This window comes from Lagopus leucura, unplaced genomic scaffold (assembly GCF_019238085.1).
Source record: "Lagopus leucura isolate 7727_CA_CO unplaced genomic scaffold, USGS_WTPT01 Super-Scaffold_100015, whole genome shotgun sequence".
Taxonomy (NCBI): Eukaryota; Metazoa; Chordata; class Aves; order Galliformes; family Phasianidae; genus Lagopus; species Lagopus leucura.
Window position 1 is genome coordinate 11,807,316 of NW_024962269.1, and position 5,926 is coordinate 11,813,241.

The 5,926-nt window shown below is 47.6% G+C and overlaps 1 long non-coding RNA gene across 1 annotated transcript; it reads left to right on the forward strand.

Moving 5' to 3' along the window:
- Window positions 1-110: 110 nt before the first annotated feature.
- Window positions 111-4,477, forward strand: LOC122182610. Its single transcript, XR_006179884.1, has 4 exons — window positions 111-192; window positions 2,151-2,220; window positions 2,306-2,430; window positions 2,607-4,477. It is a non-coding gene; the product is annotated as an uncharacterized LOC122182610 (long non-coding RNA).
- Window positions 4,478-5,926: the final 1,449 nt, after the last annotated feature.

Below are 5,926 nucleotides of genomic sequence, written 5' to 3' on the forward strand. Positions count from 1 at the left end.
AGAATGGCCAGGGTTGGAAGGGACCTCAAGGATCATGAATCTCCAACCCCCCTGCCACATGCAGGGCCACCAACCTCCACGTTTAATGCTAAACCAGGCTGCCCAGGGCCCCATCCAACCTGGCCTTGAACACCTCCAAGGACGGGGCATCCACAACCTCTCTGGGCAGGACTTCACTTGGACATCTCACGGGTGAGAACAGAGCCTGTTATCCCTAATTAATCTTACAAGACTTCCCTGGAAATCTGCTCTGTGCCCATATGCAGTTTATTTTTTCGTTTCCCATGCAGAATTGTTTATCCAAACCAGGTAGATTTACCTATGTGTCGCTGTTGTGGAAAGTAATTGGGCTTCTGTCAAGTACAGGACAAAATTAATCAAACCTGCCAACTCGAAGCAGGCCACAATGAGATTCAGATTTGACCTGTGCTTTAAGGGCCAGAGAATTCAGAGAGCAGTGCACTGATGAAGGTGTTCTGCAGAAAGAAAAGCCGCGTTTTAGGAGCTTTGAACTGAGATAAAAGACAAAACTCAAAAACAGATGGGGTCTGAATTTGGCATCTGAAACCTCTATCTGTTTATCAGACGCTTTACATCTAGCATTGTAAGTGAGAAATTCTTATCAATTTGGAATGATCTCAGAGGAGTGTGCAGTTAAATTCAAATAATTGCTGGTTATATGCAAGAAAGGGGAATGCTTCATGTTTAACTGAGCACACATCACATATCCTGAGTCACTGAAAATATGGCCTTGCAGAGAGCATTTTTCCTCTGTGGGGTGGGAAGAGCATGGGTGAAGAGTGGGCACACAGGTTTCAAGAGAGGAGAAGCGTGCCAGCTCCATCCATTTGCAGATCTCACTGCCTTAGCATCGGGTTCAGACAACGGGCAGTTTGCAGTTGTCACACATTTTCTACCTTTCCCATTTTTTTGTGTGTGCGTGTGGTTAATTGTGAGGGGGAGAACGGCAGACCTTATCTGCTGCGACTAGTGGTGGTAAAACTGAAAAATTGTTTTCATTACCAGGTAGAAGGCTTTTCACATGCAAATTATCAATATCATTGTGAGGTGGCATTTTTATTAATCCAAACCAGCTTATCTGACCAAAAAGAAAGAAAGATCGTTCTTGTTTTATATCAAACATTTTGCTCTGACAATGGTAAGTCATATTTGATGAAATATTGCACGGATCACACCATTTTACCATTTACTGCAGGAGAGAAAGAAAGAGAACAGACTAATGGATGGGGTTGGGTTTCTTTGTTGATGGTGTTCAGTTTAAGGTGTTTTTTTTTTTTGCTGTTTTTTTTTTTTTTTTTTTGCTTTTGCATTTGCCTTTCTTTTTCCTTGCGGACATGTCTCCTAAGTGTCAGTCAAAAATGACGGCTTACAAAAGCATTTTAACTTCTCTCCTTTTACACTGAAGAAACCGATCTGATTTTATAGATATGCGTATTTTTGTCTCTCTATTGTGTGCACTTCTCCTTCAGACAGTGGGAAAATAAGGTCATGTTCCCTATTGAGTCCATCCTTTTCTATTGATTTTACTTTCTTAAAATCCTAATAGAGCTTGAAATTAATACAGTTTAATTTTCCTCACACTTTCTTACAAACCACCAAAGCTTTTTTTGTTGCTGCTGTATCACTTTGGTCATAAAGACCACAATAGGCTTGGATTACTTCTTCCAGTGGCAAAAATCCCTGGGAAGAGAAAATCACTGAGGGTTTTGGGTGTCCACCCAAGGACTGTCAGGGCTCCAGTTTCCATCGTACAGGATGAGAAGTGGGGCTGCTTGTTGAGGCAGTTCAGCAGGGAGTGACAACACAAGTCTTCAATAGGTTGCCCAGAGAGGTGTTGGATGCCCCATCCCTGCAGACACTCCAGGTCAGGCTGGATGGGGCTCCGAGCACCTGATCAGCTGTAGGTGCAGGGGAGTTGGACCAAATGGCCTTGAAGGCTCCCTTCCAACTCAAACGATGCTATGATTCTGTGATAAGTCCTGGATCTTTCTGACCACCACCATCAGGCCACCTCTCAGCTAGGGCTGTGTCTCAGTGCTGTGCATTAATAATGAACTATATTCATGCTTAAGACTTATGAATGTGTTCGGCATTTGGGAGCCCTTTCAGAAGACTGCTTTTTCTTCCAGGAGGGAGGTGAATGAGCTTATTGTTGGAGCTAGCTGCCTCAGGATCTGGCTGGAAAAGATGTATCCAAGGGTAAACAGAGCCTGGAGTTTTTCCATGACAATGAAAAGAGGCTGTGCTCTTTATGATAGAATGCTAACGCCCAATATTTCACCAGGGTGCTCTACTGGAAGGGGAAGATGGAGGATGTTGAGCCTACAGCATCAGCTCCTCCCTTCCTGCTAAAGGCCCTACTGGGGAGGAGAGGACATACCATGCTTCATGGCAGTTGCCTGCCTTCAGGTATGGAGGTTTCATTAGGGAGCACACCCAGAGGCCAGCTTGTTGCCTATAATGAGGCAATGAAATGTTGCGACCCTGCTTAATACTGGCTCCCATCCATCATGGCTGTTTATCACACCCAAGTGCTGTTTAGCTGCATAAAATGGGCTGTAAACTTTGTTCACTTTGTCTGACAGCTATGATGAAGGTTTTACAGCCTTACGGATTGGAAGGAGAAAGGTCCCTTGAGACACCTCTTCCCGCTCCAGGTCCCACCGTTCATCACAGCATGGGCCTGGCCCAATGGATCACCTTCATGGCCCTCCTCTGCTCACTCGACCTGCCTTTCTCGATGGTGCTTCTCGCATGGATTAAAAACATTTTAAATATGTATCATTTTTGCGCTCTCTGCATATCTGCGCCTTTCATATCCACATCTTAAATTCATCCCCTCTCTGTCAGTTGTTTGTAAATGTCCCCAGGTGTTTAACTCTTATTCCCTCAATCCTCCCAGCTATTGTTGGCGAATATGGCTGTTACATATTCCTGCTATTTCTGAAAGGTCAAAAGAAAACGTAAAAGTGCCATTTCTTTTCTTTTCTCCCTTCAAAGCTGCAAAATGAAATGCTGTGCTTGTGCAGTCCCCTTTGCTCTTATGCAAAGACTCTTTTTCAGTACACCTTATATTGTATTTACTGCAAGTGTTCAGGATGCAAAATTATTTCCTCAAATTATTAGAAATGAGAAGCTGTAATAGCCTTTTACTCTGTTTCAGAACATACCTCTCTATCACAACAGTCTATTTTCTACACTTTGCTCTCATCTTCCTGCAACCCATCTTACAAATGAGATGTAAAATTGTGGCTCCGGATGCTCATGGACCCAACCCTGCAGCATTTACGCACCTGTTTAAGTTGAATCATGTGAGGTTTTCATAGTGGATTGAATGTGTGCAATGGTGAATACTTGAACTATGGAAATTACTCCAAAGCAGTTTGCAGTTCTTAAAGAGCAATGCATTAAACTGGGATGCGCTGCCTGCTCATCAGACAGTTCTGGACAGAATGCTGTAAAGGATGGACTTGGAGCAAACGGAGAGTAAAATGTGCTCCTGTGCTCAGTACCTTTATGCTCACTCCTTGCTACTGCTATTGTACAAGTCCTGATCGTACACTATTTAGCCCTCAGCAATGCAACAGAATCCCCAGGTTTTCAGTACGGAGCTGCACTTGGGGATGCTAACAAAGCCTCATTAATTGATTACAAAACAGTTCAGCACTCTGCACTGTTCCTGCATTGCCTACAGAGCTGGCAGCCTCCTTGCTCAAAGCCCAGCTGTGTGCCCAGGGTCCGGTCCTTGCCTTTAAAGCCCAACCAGCTGAAAGATGACCTTTCTCTCTGACCTACATTTTTCATAGGAATAAAGCAACAGATGACTCCAAGCAGCACCTCACAGCTCTTTATGCAAACCCCTAGCAATGGAGCTCCCCAGTGAAAGGCATTGAGCTTAGCTCATAGCTCTCCCTGCGAGGGAGATAGCTAATAGCAGCGTTGCCATTGCCTTATGCAGAAGCAGAGTCAAATCCCAGCATGTCTTTTAACACCAGTTACTCCTCAACATCTCAGCAAACCAGGCATCCTTTCCCCTAAAAAAGCTTCCATCCCATCACACCGTGAACAATCCCCACTTTTTGCTCAGCATCCTTTGAGCTTTCCATTCTTGCACGTCGCCACCGAAACAGAAAGATCAGACAAAAGAAGCTGAGCCACCACCTGGGACGAAGCTGAAAGAGATGCAGGAGCAGATATCTCCATCTGCATTCTCGAGGATTTGTGAGCAGCGGGAACCAGCTGCAGTGCTCCCTGAGATGCAGGGATCCTACATCTCAGGAGGCCCCAGTGGCACCTGCAAGGTCACCCCTGCTCAGCATGCTGTGGGGCTCCAAATATGGTGAGCAAAAGGAGCCCGGAAAGAATAAAGCAGAAGAAAAATGAGCGTTTCCTCAGATGTATGCAGAAGGTAAATTATGGGGCTACTTAAATTGTCTAAAATCACTTTCTCTCCAGGGGTCTGAATATGTTCTATTACAAAAGCTGTATACTAGACTGTAAATTTTCCATACAATACAGTGTAATTGTACCACACTCACCTGTGTTGTATTTTTTTACCTATAACCGTAAGGCTGATTTGGTCATCTCCTCTTCCTACAACAGGAGTTGCAGAAATCCCTAGGACAGGACATTGGCTCTGATGAGCTCCATCCACCATTTAATCCCCACACAGGGAGAAGTGCTCCATGGAGTGCGTGCACAGACCCCCATCAGACATCGCTGTGACACACAGAGCACCTCAGCATCCCTGCTAGGAACCCCAGGATGCAGCCAGCAGTCCCTCCTGCCCTCAGCAGTGTACTTTTGTGTCGATGCAAAAAGCCGTGCACAACACAGAGGATGGCAGCTTTCCAAGTGGCCCCAGTTAATAGCTCTGCTTTGCTTAATGGAGCCTCCCATTCAGCCGAAAGATGCTGTTTTAAATATGTAAGCAATTAGTATCTCTCTCTCTCTATTTCTCTCTCTCTCTCTCTCTCTCTCTCTCTCACTCTCACTCTCACACCACATCTGTGCTTCTCCTATCTGCTGCATTACAAAATCGCTGCGCCCCTCTCCAGCTCACCGGTGCGTGGACCTCAACAACTCCTTCCTGGTCCTCAGCAACTTTCTGGTCCAAAGCATCGCGCCGGGCACTGGGGATGCTGTGCCAGGCTGCCCTTACCTGACCCTCTGCTCCCTGTGGATGGTGCGGCACTAACAGACATCAGGCCTGCAGGGCAAAGACCCTTCGGTGCAGTTTTGGCCGTTCTTTGGCCCAGACCTGTTCTCCTTCCTCCCAATGTCCATTTCCATACGTGTTGTGTGCAGAAGGCAAGAGGCACCACAGCCCTTTTTCTCTCAGTGCCAAGCCCAGTGTTAGGATGCTCGCTGGGGCTGCCAGGGACGCACCCTGGTGCTGTGAAGCGGTTTCTGCTCGGTGATTTCTGTCTGCCCGAAGTCTCCTGAGATTTCCAGAGTAAAGGCAAGGCCGGCGCGCTAAATACTGATGGAGCGCGAAGAACTGTTGTTACCAAAACGTGAATCAATAGCAACATAGACAGGTGTGATTAGTTCTCAACCACCTTTATTTACAACGCTGTTCTCATCCCACAAGCCGCGCGTTATCGGCAGAAAAACGCAAAGGCGCCCACCTCGCATTGTTCCCCTCCGACCCCGCAGAGGAGGGGCGGCGAAACCCCACCGCGGGGCTGGGGGCGGCCCTTCGGAGGGCTCCCCCCGGTGCGGGGCGGCAGCAAACTTTGTCCGCTGGGGGGAAGCGGCTCAACCCCTGCCCTCCTCTCCCCTCCCCACGCCGGGCGGGGCGGGACGGGAGCTCGGCGGGCGCCGAGGGGCGGAGCGGCCCCGCCGGGCGGCGGCGGCGGCGGCTGTGGGGCCGAACCGGGACGCGGAGCCGAGCTCCGCACCC